Source organism: Panthera tigris, chromosome X (genome assembly GCF_018350195.1).
Source record: "Panthera tigris isolate Pti1 chromosome X, P.tigris_Pti1_mat1.1, whole genome shotgun sequence".
Taxonomy (NCBI): Eukaryota; Metazoa; Chordata; class Mammalia; order Carnivora; family Felidae; genus Panthera; species Panthera tigris.
The window spans coordinates 90651180-90667879 of record NC_056677.1 but is presented as its reverse complement, the minus strand read 5'-3'; the positions used below and the strand labels follow the sequence as shown (position 1 = coordinate 90667879).

The 16700-nt window shown below is 43.8% G+C and overlaps 1 protein-coding gene across 14 annotated transcripts in view; it reads right to left on the bottom strand.

The window, feature by feature from the left end:
* The window catches only part of PAK3 (p21 (RAC1) activated kinase 3), a 137738-nt gene that overhangs the window by 91408 nt on the left and 29630 nt on the right, over positions 1-16700 (bottom strand). The window lies entirely within an intron of this gene.

Sequence of the window (16700 nt, the reverse complement as noted above, 5' to 3'; positions counted from 1 at the left end):
GATCAGAGAAGGATTCAGACTTCAGATACCTCCTCCTTTGGGAGGCCCTGAGCAATGAAAAGATTATGACCCCCCCACACACACACAGGTAATTCAAATAAAAATACTAAAGCGTAAAAAGGTAAGAAAGTCCAAAAAGTTCTTATATGCCTATGATGGTTAGGTCTTTCTAAAAACTACATGTACAAAATAAATATGTGGCCATGTTTGGGGTGCCCCTAATTTGCTGGGCCCACAGCACCTGCTTATTCTGGCTATTAGGTAATTTGGCACTGGCCCAACTGCCCAAGCCATAAACTTGGGAGCTTCTTTGACTCCCACTGTATTTCTATCTGAATTGGTCACCAAGTTATATTCTATCTCCTAGACTCATCTCGAATCCATCATCTTCCTTTCGTCCGCACACACCATTACCTCAGTCCAAGGTGCTAGCATTTCTCACCTAGTCTTATTGCCTCCAATCTTGCCGCCTGTAATTCATTACTTTGTGGCCAGAGTAACCTGTGAAATATACAAATCTGACCACATTTCCGCCCTTATTATTCTTAAATGGCTCCCCATTACCCATATGGTAAAAGTTCATGCTTGTTGGCATGCTACCCAAGGACCTCCAGGATCTGCCCCCAGCTTTCCTCTCCATCGTCTATTCTTGCCATAGCCCCCACTGTCCCACACCCATGTCAGGCTCCCCAAACTGCTGGATTTTCTCTTACTGCCAAAATTTCATGCTAGGCTAAGGCCTGGAAAGTCTTATCTCTTACCATGATTCCTCCCCCTACCTCCTGCACTTTGGGTGGATAACTCCCAGTAGTCCTTACTCTTCACTCTTGGGCTTCCTCTTCTTTGGCAAGTCTTGTCCTGTCCTCCCTCTGCAGACAAAGCTAAATGCCCTTCTCTTCATGCTCCCACAGACCTGTCCAGGGCAAACTCTGAGCTTGGCACGTGTCAACACTGGAGACTTTACGTACTTGTTGCCCTAGCTAAAACTGAGATACTTGACATCAAAGCCTATATTTTATTCATTCTCACATTCCCTAGCACCTGGCTTATGTCTGTACACTTAATGATTATCACTTATGGAATATTCACTTAATCTCTACCACAGTCACATTAGGTAGGCCTTATGATTATGGTTTAATTATTGTTCTCTACATAAGGAAAATGAGAGTGAGGTTCAACCACATACCCAGGGTTATACAGCTGGCAGGTATCAGAGCCAGAGTTTGAACCAAGGGCCTGTGTCTCTAGAACCTAAGTTCTTAATAGTTACACTATTTACTATTCGGGAACATTAAAAAAAAAAAAACCTCAACATTTTTGAGTCCTCGTCTTCAGAAAATGTTTAGTATTGAAAGAAGCGTAGATGAGAATTTTTTGTCTTTTGTTCTTTTCAGGAACACTAAAACATATCTCCTCCAGAAAATTCTGCTGAGCATTGGTCGTTTACATTAACATTCTGTCTAACCTGAATCTTGGGTTGATAAGACTCAGCTTGATCAGCTCTGGGTTGATATCTGCAGAGAGCAGAAGCCCAAATGAGTACTACTTTCTAAGGGTATCACCCATGTACTACTGGAACACAGCATGAAGGCCACATCATAGACAGCAAAGTGTTTCGCCCTGGGACCCTCTGGGTGTACATGAGTTCTCATTCCAGGGGCCAGCGAACCCCTCCAGAGTCTCTCATCCTGACATCTCTCTCCATTCCACCACCTTTTAAAGAAAAAAAAAAAGCCCCTCTAATAATCTATCATCTCCTATACACCTTACCCCAATCAGTATTCTGCATTTCCCCAGTGGCTACAGCTTGCCCCATTACCAATCCCCCTACACCTTCAACCTCTTCATTAAATGTTCTCTTCACTTCTTGCCTCCTTTTCCCAAAATTCACAGTGCATCACTCTCATCTGGGAAACTTATGAGAGAGAAGAGAGAGAGATATTAGAGCCTCACCCCCAGAGATTCAGATTCAGTTATTCTGGGGGAGACCCCAGCACCTTTAATGTTTAAAGCTCTTCAGGTATTTCCATTAATCAACTTGGGTGAAGGGGCGACTGGGTGGCTCAGTCAGTTAAGCTTCCGACTTTGGCTCAGGTCATGATCTCACGGTTCATGAGTTCAAGCCCTGCATCAGGCTCGGTGCTGACAGCTTTAGCCTGGAGCCTGCCTCGGATTCTGTTGTCACCCTCTCTCTCTGCCCTTCCCCCACTCGTTCTCTCTCGTTCTCGTTCTCTCTCTCTCTCCTCGCTCTCAAAAATAAATAAACATTTAAAAAAAGCAACTGGGGTGGAGAAAAACAACTTTAAATTCTACCCTCCAAGGAGGGTACCACTTCCTCAAATCATTCTGATGGATGCTTCTCATTCGTCCCCATCCAATGTCCTTAGGCCTGGAAGAATGGGGGAGGGCAGGGTTGCCCGCTTGTCATTCCAACCCGTTTATCTGAGATCAGTACTTCTGCACTTGCCTACAAAGCCCCCTCCTTTGAGGTTATTGCCATTAAGTGCTCCCTGTCTAAGTCCCCTTATCCATTGAGGACATGGGCTCCCAGTCTTCCTTCCTTCCCTCAATGCTGACATTGCTCTGTGAAACATGATACATGAGTAGACACTTCTTTCACACTCTTTCCTTTTAACTCCTTGGCCTCCCTCATTTCTAATGAATTTCAGCTCCCTCTGACTTCAGTCTACTCCCATGGCCACCACTAACGCAGGGGTTCTCAACCAAGGCTGCTCATCAGAATAACCGGTCGAGTTCCATGGAAGACCAGTGTCTAAGGCCCACCCAGGACCTACTGTAGCAGGATTTCTGGGGGTGGGACCTAGGCAAATGATTTTCTAAGCTCCATAGATGATGTGCAGATGGAGTGGAGGACCAAAGGTACCCCAGGCCTTTTCAATATCCAGAATGACCCTTTCATTGAAATATTAAACTCCGTTATCCCAGCCTCCCATCCTTCTAGCCCTCTCTTTCCAGCCCTTAATCTTATTTTGTTTTTTTTATCTCAATAAAGCCTCTAGTTTTTGGATCCCTCCATTTTTAGCCAAGTTCCTAGCTTTCTCCTGCCTAGACTCTTTCGTCCATCATTTAAAATTTAAGTTTCTTTATTTGAGAGAAAGAGCGCACGTGAGTGGGGCGGGGGGGGGCAGAGACAGAGGGAAAGAGAGAGAATCCCAAGCAGGCTCTGTGCTGTCACTGCAGAGCCTGATACAGGGTTTGAACTCACGAACTGTGATATCAAGACCTGAGCTGAAATCAAGAGTTGGATGCTTAACCGGCTGAGTCACCCAGGCACCGGTGCTTCATTATGTAAATTGCTCTTAAGCCACTGCCCTGGAAGCAGTGCCGCCCTTTGACCTGCTCTTGCAATTCTCCTACAAAAACCTACTCTGATACAATCCAACCATGAAACCTCCTCTTCTATACTGAGGCTGATGAGTTGTTGGAGGAAAAAAAATTACACAGCCACGCAGATTGGTTCATACTACAAAAGTCAGAGATCATAGTTGGGTCATTGATGGCACGTGACAATATTCTTTTTACCCGTCACCAACTTCCTTTCCCACTTATTCTTACTGAATATTCCAGAATGTTTCCACTTTACCCAAACATCTGCCTCACCCTCTCCTCCTTGACTTTCCACATATGAAATTCCTTCTGCTTCACTGAGAAAACTGGAGGCCATCAGTTTGGAACTCCTCTGACTTCGCTTCCTCTCCCATTCCAGTTGGGTTGATCTCCCTCAGTAACATCTTCTCATGTCTCACTGGAAGCAATGTTCCCTCCTTCTGCCTAAGGTTTATTCCTTCACTGGTGCTTTAGACGCCAGTCCCTGTCACTTCTCCAAGAGTCTAACACCACCAATTATTGCCTATTATTCTTGTATCTTCGATCGCTCCCTCTCTACTGACGCTTCCTATCTGGCCTCTAAGACCTGCTGAGATCTCTTTTGTTGTTAAAAATTAAAACCCTCTGCCACCTCACAACTTTCTCTCACTGCCACAGTCTCTCAGCCTTGCCTTCTTTGGCATAAATTTCTTGAAAATGCAACGTAGGCTTCCTTAACCCGCACTCTCCAAACCATTGCAACAAGTCTCTGAGGTCTCAAATTAATCTCCTCCTTGAAAATGCCCACTTTCCAGTCCTTACAATCGCTGACCTCTCAGGCAAAACTGACATTGCTGACCATGAAGTTCATGAAACTAAATCCTTGCTGCCATCTTTCACACAATCCTTTCCTAGAGCCTGTTCCTGCATTTCTGGGTCTTCCATTGACTCTAAACGGTAGGTCCCAGGAGCTGTCTGAAGTCCTCATCTCTTCTTATCAACATGCTTCGCCTTTCAGTCACCTCACCTACTTGTATGGTTTCCCATCTACACTAGTGACTCCCTGTATGTCTGTCCAGCCCTGACCTCTCTGCTGTATCCTGACCCCATGGAGTTGCATTTTGAACAGCTCTATCTGGATGCCTCACAAACCCCTCACTCTAAATATTTTCAAAAGTAAACAAATTCTCTGTCTTCTCCCATGTGAAGCAAGAAATTACAACCCCTCCTGTGTTCCCTACCTCACCCTCCTCCAGTTTCTCATCATCTGCTTGGTTTCCTAGCTCTGTTAAGGCTTCCTCCTGAGTATTCCCTCTGCATTGTCCTTTTCTGCTCTTACTGATACTGGCTCTTAGGCCAGGCACTGTCATTTTTCACCTACTTAACTCCAACAGCTTGATGTGTCTCCTTCCATCCCCCCCCCTCCATGCAATCCGTTCTTCTCCTGGGGCTAGAGTGAGATTTTGAAACACAAATCTGATACTGTTACTCTGCTTCAATGCTTCCCCATTGGCTTCAAAATCAAATTCAAAGCCCTTAGCATGGCATATACAAGCCCTCCAGGATACTGTCCCAAATTACTTCCGTGGCCCCATCTCCCACCCCTCTCCCACCCCCAATCAATGCACTAGCTATTCGGAACTACTTGTAGTTGAATTCAGAGAGCCTCAACTAACAATGTGTCATGCCTGCCTTCATAATGCTGCTCCTTCTATCTAGAAGACCACCTATCCCTTACATGGCGAGTTCTACTCCTCCTTTAAGACTCACCTCGGTTCAGTGGTCACTTCCTCCAAGAACACCTCTCTAAATTCCCCTCAGTCTTGAACAGATGCCCTTCCTCAGTGCCCACTTCTATATTGCACTTACCACGCTAAACTCTCATCATTGACTGACTTGTCTGGGTGCCTCGCTAGGCCATCAGATCCTTAAAGGCAGGAACTGGGACTTCTTCACCTTTGTAACCCAACATCTATCTTAACACAGTACCCGATTCAATAAATATTTGATGAATAAGCAAATGAACAAATCAATGAATGGATGAATGACCTTCATTATATGAAATGAGACCCAATATCTGGAGACAGGTCATGCCTATCTGCCATTATGTGTTCATGGATGAGGAGACAATGGTCCAGGTTCCCTAAAAATTCCTTAGGGAGGAAGGGTATGTTTTAACATACTTGTTATATAGCTGAAGATGATGGTGGCAGCAATGTTGCTGTTTTTCCTCAACAGTGGGGATGACTCTGCACTCATTCAGGCATACCTCTTGCCAGGTGCCACTCCGGGGCCAAATGCATATGTTGGCAACACAGTTGGACAGGGTTCAAGGTACAGCAAAGCACCCAATTCTCCCCCAGATGAAATCCCTGGATGGCGCTATGCTTGCCTTCTCAAAGTGTTTTAGAAGACTGACACCTGAGTCTTCCTTGTTGTAGAAATGCCACTTGTCACCTTCCTCTAAAATTCCTGGAAGTTTTGTTGTTGGGCCTTCTCATTGAATGATGTCATATGGTCCCATCCAGAATTATAGTTTAGAATACTTTCTCGTTCCTTGAAAACAGAGCATGCAGGAAAAGAAAGGGAATGGCAGAGAACAAACATAGACAAATGCTTTCTTACATAAATGTAGCCTAAAAGCACAGAATAATCTTTTTTTAAAAAAAAAAGCAATGGAAAGCATACAAAGTTATGGTCTATGGCATAATAAAAAGGTGACATGTAAAGCCACATTAAGGGTGCCTGGATGGCTCAGTCGGTTGAGCGTCTGACTTCAGCTCAGGTCATGATCTCGTGGTTCGTGGGTTCGAGTCCCACATCAGGCTCACTGCTGTCAGTGCAGAGCCCACTTCAGATCTTGTCTCCCTCTTTTGCTGCCCCTCCCCTGTTCTCTGTCTCTCTCTCTCTCAAAAATAAACATTAAACAAATAAGGCCACGTTAATACCAAAAACTAAAAGCAAAATATTGAGTAAAACACAGAAACAATTTTTCCAAAGGGGGGAAAAAAAAACCCACATAGGCTGGCTAGTTCTAAGCAGCAAGCATATCACAACTTTGGCTCTTAGGAACCACTCTGTCCTGCCATTCTCCCAGTTTCCTTTTCCTTTGAAAGTGAAATCCACGGAATTGTGGATCAGTGTAGTGACAGACTGTGCTGGGCGGCTCATTAGGAACTTAAGTAATATTCTAAACTTTCAGTCTGATTGGGGAAATATGCTTGGCAAATAAGAAATAGCAACCAACACTACCAGACCAAAGAAACTTAGCAGCTGTGGCCCAGTTGGTTAAGTGTCTGACTCTTGGTTTCGGCTCAGGTCAGGATCTCATGGTTGGTGGGATTGAGCCTCGCGTTGGGCTCTGTGCTGACAGCATGGAGCCTGCTTGGGATTCTCTCTCCCTCCATCTCTGCCCCTTCCTCACTCACTCTCTCTCAAAATAAATACATAAACGTTAGAAAAAGAAACTTAGGTGCCGAGTTGAAAAGAATAGAGTATAAATGTGGCAGCCTATCTAAAGAGGACAGAAGTCTGTGGTGGCCAGTGAGGCTTACTGGAATAGGTAGGACTCGAGAGATGGTCTTAAAAAATGGATAGGCGGGAAAGGGTAAGGCACCTAAAATAGAAAAAAAGAAAAAGAAACAGAGGAGAATCAAAGCTGGCAAGTAGGAAAGTATGGAGGATATCGACGAGGACGTGAGAAGACGGAAGGGTAAATAGATAGGGTATGGCCTTGGAAAGCAGGAAGGAAGGTGAAATTGAAGACGGTAATAAAGAATGTGCTAGAAAAGGTTTTTGAGCAGGTGGATGATACAATAGAGAAGGTACTCTCTGGAAGACAAGCCAGGTAGCTATGTGCTGCTAGGTACACAAGGCATGGTGGGGGCAGGCTTCAACACGGTAGCATCTCTCACACAGGCTGAGGAGGAAAATGTACGGTGGGTATGGAATGGGGAGAACCTCTCCGCATCTGTTGCCTCTAAGATCACCTATTAGGCATTTTCTAGAAACCGTGTGTGTGATTTCTGCAACTACACGGAAAGTTACAACCCAGGGGAAAGGACAGGAAGGAAAGCTTGCCTTCTATGCAGTGTTCCCCGCAACACTCAGCACAGAGCTAGGCACATAAAAATCAGACACAGATCTTTTCTGAGTGAAGTATACACGTGAACTATAAAAACTGCTCCAGGGAGGCTGATACTAACGTCCAATTCTGTTCTATCTCATTTTTCTGTTGAGCCAGCTAGTAAACAAGATCTGTGTTTGAAGTCAGTATGCAGCCCAGATTTATGCATCGGCTGGCTGCACATCTCTATCCTGTGATTTTCCACGAAGCCCTTGGAGATAAAGGAGGCCTAATGAAACATTTCGCGAGGAGGCTTGCACCGAAGTTGCTGGGGTTGGAGCTCTCCTGGGAGGGACCCTCGCCCCACAACCCTTAGCTCGACACTAGAAGCCCTCTTCTCCCTGCTCTTTGACCTGTTCCCCCTGGCCAGGTGCAATCTGGACGCAAGTGATTTGCGTTCCTGAAGCCAGACTTGGGCAGACATAGAAGCCATTTCTGGCAGGGGCTGAGTTAGAGATCTGCCATACTAAAATGCCTACTGCTCACCTCTGTATTCCTGGCTTTGCTGTGGGAGAGCCATGTTAGGAGGATACAGAAGTATTTTTAAAGGGCTCTCCACCTCCTATGGGCAAACGACCTTTACTTTCCCTAGTAGATTGTCATTAGTGACTTGGTCACTCTGTAGCTGGGTGATAGGTGTTTTCTGTGGCCCGTTAATTTCTCTAATTCACTAAGAGGCCGCTAGTCAAGGCCTCACAAAGATCATTTACAGAATGCTAACCTCGTGGCCTTTAAGAATTAAAATGCCTTAGTGTCTCCTTAACAGGAAAGTAAATTAGGTATTGGAGTTGTTTTAATTCAAGAGAAAAAAACAATGCCGTTCTGCTCCATCGTCTGATTTGTGGGTCACAGAGCACACTGTGCCAGAACCTCCCGGAGGGAAACTTTCTGAAACCTTACACTTCGGTAAGAATAAGTGTTCCAGACCAGTTCTGGGATCCAATTCTTCCTATGGCAACAGCAGCCCTGCAGGTGGTGTCCAGGAGAGCAATAGTCCCAGAGGGACTGATATCTGCAAGATGGTTCTCATCTCTGGCACTCTGCTCTATAAACACATATGGCTCGGGGGCTTATTATGAGAGGGGATCTGCGATTATTTTTTATTAGTTTCATGAAATGTGCATTTTTCCTTACGCATGGGGGAAAATGATTCTTCAGTTTTCCTCTATTTTCTCTTTCTTTTGGTAGGACGAATGTCATTTGTGGGTCTTCAAATTTATTTTTCCCATTGGAACTACTTGAAAGTACTATGTGGTAACGACAATGGAAAGTTAGGCACAAAAATAGATTTTATTCCTGGCTCTAAGTATTTAAAGAAATTGACAGCGCAAGGTGGGTAAAAGATTTAAAAAGAGGTTCTATGTAACAGATGTATTTTTGGCTTAAAACTAGCATCTTGGGCAAAATATATACTGATTCTGAGTGGAAAAGGAAAAACGGTGTCTATGAAATGAGGAAGAAAAGACCCGACTCTTCAAATACTGGATTATAAATGAATCTAAGAGAAGGCATGAGCGGTGACTCTTGTGTTCTATTTTAACATGGTTCTTTAATCATTTAATTGTAAAAGCATCAGGTATTATTTTTGTAATAGAAAAAGACTTAAAAGCTCCCAGAATAACACTGGAATCAGGGAAAAGTAATTGACAATTCTTTTTCTTTTTTTTTTTTTTTTACAAAGGCCATTACTTTTGGCTAGCAAGTCAGACCCTCAGGAGTAATTGTAAAGGCAAAAAGGTAAGACTACTGTTGTGACTGCGGATTCAGAAAGTGGGTTGGATTCTCTTGGGCTTCACTCGCTTCTGTAAAAATTCCATTTTGTGCATATTCCGTTGGCTAAGACCCTATTTTCGAAACAAGTTAGGGAACTGCCATTTTATGACGAACAGTATCATGTTCCACCACCACTGGATTAGGAGTTGGCGAGGATCCAAAGCCCAAGTCTGCCTTTCTTTGTAAATTGGTAGTGGGGCAACTCTGTGGAAGTCATTTAACTTTGGAGTCTCTAACCTGCCTTCTATATAATGGGGGCTAGTCCTTGCTTCCATGATAAGAGATCTGAAGGAGGTACCTGGTATGAAAGCCCTGTAAACACGATAATATCCCTAAACTGCTATCCCAAATACAACATCTCATTAGCAATATACTCAAGTAACATAGTGAGTCTGTTACTTATAGTGGAGTTACTTGTTTCGTTACTGGAGAACGAAGTAATCTGCCATTTCCACCATGTGGGTGATGTCCTTGAAAATGGAATTACCAAGAAAGAGGATTAAGCTGCCCTGTTTTAAACATTCACTGCTCTTATAATCTTTTATGATATTAGCAAATCCCAGGAGTAGAGAGGTGGGAGGGCCCAGGGTTGAGGGTTCATTCTCCTGCTTCAGGTAGAGCATGCTGAAGCCATGAGAGCCCCAGTAGAAGAACCTAGAAAATTTCACCCTTGGCCAGTCACAGTATGTAATCAGCATATCTGGAATTTCTTTACGCCTGGTTCGTTCCCTCTGTGGAAACAATAAGCCTGTCTCCTCCTGCCAGGTCTTTGGCGGCTATGGAAAACAATATGTACTCTCCATAAATCAGCCTCTAATGTACAGATAAAAACTTCAAAGTGGTACCTGATTCGGCAAGAGCAGCTACAAGCCTAATTCAGAAGTTGGGTGTTCCCTGAGGATGATGGGGGAAAGGAAATGATGGTCCCGTGTGAGCCCTTCTAGTGACCTCCACTCACACACAGACAGCCATCACCTTCAGTGGTATTATCTTCAAAAGCATTCAGCAACAGCGATCATTCTGGCAAATCGTCAGGACTCTTGCCCATCTCCTTTCAGGCAACACACACTGTTTCCACTCGCATTTATGCCCAGTTCACACATGCAACAATTTCAATGGAAAATGTTTGAAGACCAAAAAAAAAAAAAAAACCCACAAAAAACAAAAATTATGAGGCAATGTCCTAAACCAGACACTCCTGATTGTGTGGATAATTACATAGGGTGCAAGTCTGAGAGAGGGGTAAATTAAAAAGTCCTCATTTGCTTTAAGGAGGAAAGCAGCCTCATATGCCTCAGCTGGTGTCAATTTTCCTCTCCTTGCAACGCTTCGTTTTAATGTTTGACACAACTTTCTTCCGTCTGCCCATCTTCTCATCTATCCCCAGGATCCTCTCCACCCTCTAACCTCCCCCTCACGTATCACTTCCTCTCTCAATTTATATCTCCCTGTTGCTTCTTTCCTTCCGCGTATCTGTCTCCCAATCCGGCATTCCATGCTTGAACTTGACCGTCTGCTCATTTTAGCAGGCCACCGTATTTGTCCCCAATTTCCCTGTTTGTTGGCTTTGATGAAGAAGCAAAGGCTCTAGTAAACAGAGGGCATCATTATCCCACCTTCTTACCATTTCAACCACGGGGCACTTCTAGGAGTAAAAGAGGCTCTTCTCCTGGGGCAGAGCACTGACCTTGGAAGACAAGCAAGATGCCACGTCCGCCAGGCTTCCCAAAGGGCAGGGCAGTGATCTCCCAAGAGCACTCTGCTGAGCTGTACGGTTTACATTTGGAGAACCAAGAGGAATGGAAATACCATTCAGGAAGTAGCAGTCTCGGACATCTGGCTTTCTGATAAACAGGACCCTCAATGAATTGTGCCTCCCACCGGCGATGATAAGGATCTTGAGCTACTGCAAGATCTCAAAGGGTCTTCAGCGTCACCAAAGAAAGACTGCATACTGTTCCATCTAGTTATCACACTAAGTATGTTTTATTGTGTGTTAATTGGACGAAAGTTAATAGCGGGCATTGACCAGAACATCTGATAACAAGACCATAAAGGATAAGCTGAGAGTCTTCTTTAATATAATCATTGCACAGTAAAGCTTCTTGTGTAGAGAGAAGTGGCATACTCTAGGAGTCAAAACAGTATGTATGCAATACAATAACAACACTATATCGCACTTTAAGAACTTTTTCACATATATGAACATGCTCGTTTAGAGCCTTGACTTTCTAACTTAAGCAATATTTAAGCCCGTCAAATATACACACCAAATGAGAATATAACCCACAAAACACCCAAATCAAATGTTAGCACATGTCTGTTGTCAAGAATATTTTCTTACCGTCTCTTAAAAAAAAAAAAAACCATGAAAAATTTTCTTTCCTTCTGTGTGGTGATTAAAAAAAATAGTCCCCTTTTCTGAAATTCAGAGAGGTTTCAAAGTGCACTGCCATCTTAAGGAAAAATGAAAGCCACTGCTGGCTTTTGGATGCCAAGAGCAGAGTTGACCACACGTTCCCTTCGTCCTGTTACAAGGCAGCGTGACGGAGCAGACAAAGCACCAGGTTTGAAGTCAGAGAGACCTGGGAGACTCCCGGATTCCCTCACTTGCTATGTGATTCTCGGCTGTCTACTTAAATGCTTTGAACTTAAATCACCTCATCTGTGAGAAGGGGATAATCCCAGAGTGGCTGCTAAGGGTTAAAAGACTCAATCTGTGTAAAGTGCCTGCCTGGCACCCGGTCTGGCACCCAGGGACTGCTCGGTAAATGGTGGGCTACCTCTTGTTCGCTTTGACTTGATTTGTATCCAACCACCCCCCCGTGCTCCTCTGGGGAGAGGGGCCCCGGCGTCATCCCCAGGCTCACCAGCTCCCAAATCTCCCTGGGTCCCCCACAAACCAAGCACACAAACCGTGCTCTCTAAAGACACAGCCCCACGCACAGCGTGGCGTGTCCTCTGAAACGCATCTCATGCTCAAGTGCGGGGCGAGACACAAGACACGAGAAAGCACGCTTCAGAAGACACACACGTCACGCAGAGCAGGTCACCTCAAAATGCAGCCTCACCGGCCTCTTCCCCACATGCTCCCCCAAGCTTTGGGTCCTTAACGTTGATTATTTTTAGAGGCACTATGCCATTTTCAGAGGCCTGGCTGATTCATTCGCCTCGTTGCATGTGCCCTACTGGTTTATTTATTCGCGTATTTTTTTCATATATATATTAATCATCCGTGTATTTATTCCCCTCCTTGCTCCAAAATGGATTTAAGGTGGCTTATAAGAATATACACAATATGATACCATAAATTCAAAGTAGATAAGGAAGGAAAAGGAAAAGAAACACAGAGACATAAAATGGAGCCCAGAAGAAAGCTAGTGCAAAGTGCATACATTCCATAGAGTCCCATCACCAGTGCTACGCATGGGCCGCACATTTGGCTGCAGGCTTTCTAGTAGCCAACGAAAGAGAAACCTGATCAGTCTCACACTGCACAGGGTCCATAAAATGAGATCAAACCACTCGTTCGGGATGTCCTCTTCCTGCTCTACGTTCTGAAAACTTCTCTATACGAGAGTATCAGAACACGGTGGCAAAATGTCTCCCCTGATTTGCTCTAACACCAAGATTCAGCTCGTGGGACGGTCCCCAGCAAAGATAGATCCTCAATCTTGAAATTACATCTACTGCTTCTTATTTCTCTTCTATCTGTCTCTTGAGGTTCCATTTGGCCAATGAAATGCAGCTATTAGAGAGACTTCTTAAGCAAAAACCTCTGCTGTCACCAAAGTGTCTTCATTTAACTAAAGAGATAGACGCCGTGACATTATTTATAACAAAAATTTGGAAAGGACCTCAAGTATCCAACTGAATAACTGGTCAAGTAAACCATGACACCACTACACGATGAGATATTACACCCTGTCGAAAATGGTATTTATCAAACTTCTTAAAAATGCAGGAAAATATTCATGATAAAAATTCTAAGCATGTCTTAGGTAAAAATTAACATATAAAACTGCATATTAGGATTTCAACTATGTAAAAAACTGTATAAAAGGATATGTGTATGTGTGTGTATGAGTGTGTGTGTGTGTGTGTGTGTGTGTACCATCTCCACAAAAAATGTCTAGAAAGAAATCCACGAAGACATTAACATTGTTTCTGAGATTTGTGAATAGGGGTGACTTTTTTCTATATGCTTTCGTTTCCATTTTTTTTGATACTGATAAACAAGTTCTATATGAGGAGGAGGACTAGGAGGAAAAATACTGATCCAGATGGTTATTATTTTTAGCTTGTAAAATTATGGGCAATTTTAATTTTCTTTAAAGTTTTCTATTAGCAACAAATAAATTCTAGTTAGGGGCAAAGGAACTTCAAAAAAAGAAACAAGATTTCTAAAAATCTAATTATTTGGGGCTGTTTTGTTTGTAAAGTCCAAAATGATACCAATGTAGTTAACATCTTACAATTCTTTAGCACTTTTTCATTTTAGCAGTGCTCTGATATTTAGAATTACATTAGACTACCAAAAATATTTTGCGAGGTAGGTATCAGGTATCACTATCTGCATTTAACAGGTGATGAGACTCAGTGACTGGCCCCAAGTCACAATAATCGGTGGCAGAGCTGGACTCAAACTCAGATTCCTCAGAACCCCAAGTACAGTGTTCTTCCCATTCATTAAGACTGACTGTGGTGTAACCCAGGCAGTCACCTAGAGGCAGGAGCATGGACACAGTGACCCCTCCTTACCTATGAGGGTCAATTCCTGAACAACCCCCAAGGGAGCAGGGTTCAGCTGAAGAAAGTATGATTTTAGGAGGTTTCAAAAACAAAGGGCAGGGGAAGTGAGGTCCCATGCAAACTTCTGAAAGCCCTCATGAATAATTTTTTTGCACAGTAAAACAAAAACAGTAACAACAGTACATTACGTGAAAAGAATAATGAGAATTTACGTGGCTTAAATTACTCAAAGTGATAGGTATAGGTTCTACAAGGTCTCCATTGAGAGCCTAGGATGATTTCCACAGGTGATGAGGATGTACCCCTCATTATGACAGTGGAAAAGTGGGGGGGAACAGTGGAGAGATGAAGGGAAGTGAGCTGCTCGCTCAAATCATGGCTCTTTAAATTCTCCCGGTCATTGAAATCCAATCCTGAAATTGGAACAACTGGCTTGTGCTGTTAGCCTGATCAAGCAAGTGACTTTAAGTGGTAAAACTTAATGACTGGCTCTTTTTCTGAACATTCTGTCTCCTCTTTTCTGAAGATACTTTAGCACTTCCATACAGAGTTCGAATTAAATCGTTCAAAGTTTGTCCGAAAGCAGCTTACGCAGGGTCTGGCACGGATACTTGAATGGCACTACTTTATGATTTCGGCTCTTCTGAGGGTCCTTTCTTCCTAATATAGAAATGTAAAAAGGCTCTTAGTACCCCTTGATAGAGTTCAATGAAATCATTCAAGATTTGTCTGAAGGCAGCTTATCAGCTGTCCAGCAATGGTATTAAATGGTCCTCTTTGATGATTAAAGTCCTGCTAAAGATGATTTCTGTCCAGTGTGATTGTTTGAAGGCATCACAGCATCTCTTTACAAGGTTCTGCTACATCACTCAGGCTTTGAACAGGTTAAGGTTTGACATGTAAAGGTATCAATTTGCATTGCTTTCTTGGGAGAAGGTTTTAATCTTGTCCTAAAAAATTTGCACCTGTTGGGGCGCCCGGGTGGCTCAGTCGGTTAAGCATCTGACTCTTGATTTCGGCTCAGGTCGTGATCTAACGTCACAGTTCCTGAGATCAAGCCCCACGTTGGCCTCTGTGCTGACAGCACGGAGCCTGCTGGAGATTCTCTCTGCCCCTCCCCATCTTGTGCTCTCTCTTTCCTCTCAAAATACACACTAAAAAAACAAATTAAAAAAAAATGTGCACATGTTGCTTGTAACTGTTATTTGTCTCCAGTCCTACAGCTTCCTAATTATCTCTGTCAGCACTTATGATAATCATCTCTGGAGTGACAGAAGCTTCCTGAGAGTCATCCTCTAGTAGCATCATATCACTTGAATTAATATCAACAGGTTCAGATCCAACTTCAGACAGAGTGCTCCTGTACCAAATGCTCATTCTCATCTATAGGTTCTTCTTGATCCCAAGACTCATGGTCTTCAGGACAGATCACTGAAAGGCATGCCACCATCCCTAGCCAAATCTTTTGTCAGCGTGCATTAATGACAGGCTCTGTTGAACTATCTATTGGTTCTTTCAGTAAGAATACACCATTAGTGAGGTGCCTGGGTAGCTCAGTTGGTTAAGCATCCGACTCTTAATTTTGGCTCAGGTCACGATCTCATGGTTTGTGAGATCAAGCCCCGTGTTGGGCTCTGCGATGACCGCATGGAGTCTGCTTGGGATTCTCTCTCTCCCCCTCCTCCACTCATGCTCTCTCTCAAAAATGAATAAACTTAAAAAAAACCAATACAGCATTAGTGATCGTGTCGGAATCCCATGAGGTAGGATTTTCAGACAGAGGAAACTTGGTGAGATTTTCAACAACAAAATTGGACATTAGTTTGGCATGTCTTCTCGAATAGTTGGATCAAACATTGATCGAAGAGCTCAAGGATCTGAAACACGCAACTCATTGTAAAAGGCAACCTTGGGGCACCTGGGTGGCTCCGTCAGTTAAGCGTCCAACTCTTGGTTTCAGCTTAGGTCATGATCTCACAGTTTGTGGGTTCAAACCCCATGTCGGGCTCTGTGCTGGCAGGGAGGGGCCTGATTGGGATTCTCTCTCTCTGCTCTCTCCCCCCACTCACATGCTCGCTCTCTCTCAAAAAAAAAAAAAAACATAAGAAAAATAAAGACAACATTAACATTAAGGGTGCGCACTTGCAAATGCATCTGAAGCACCAAAACGACTGGGAGGAATCAGCAGGACTTTGAATTCCAGATTGTTCTTTTTAGTCTTGAACTTCCACGAGAAAGCACTGTTCAAACCATTCCTTAAGGAGAGAAGGACTTATCCATGTTTTTCAGTGTGCCAGTACACCAGCAACTTGGCTTGGGTTTTTTTTCCCCGGGAAGATTTGGGTATAGTTTTGTGTCAAGCAGTAGTGGTTTTGCCAGGAGGTCACCCAAGTACTGGCACAAAACAGAAACAGCAGCCTCTCTGTTTTCGCTGACCTCACGTCAGCATCACTTAGTTGGTTCTTGCTCTCCAAAAGGGCAAGTGGGATTCTTCAAAGGCTTCCAAAAATGGCGGCTTCTACAGCACTGAAGATTTGGGCAGGCACATGATTCCCGTCTTCATTCACCTCCTGTGGTTGTGGCAGATACACCACAGGAGCTGCAGGGTCTGATGGTTCTTTCTTCGGCACCACCATCACATAAGACTTGGTCTCCAGGTCATGGTGTACCAGAAGTGTCTTAAGCCATTCCTTGCTCCCAGCAGGACTTTTTGCTGGGCCCA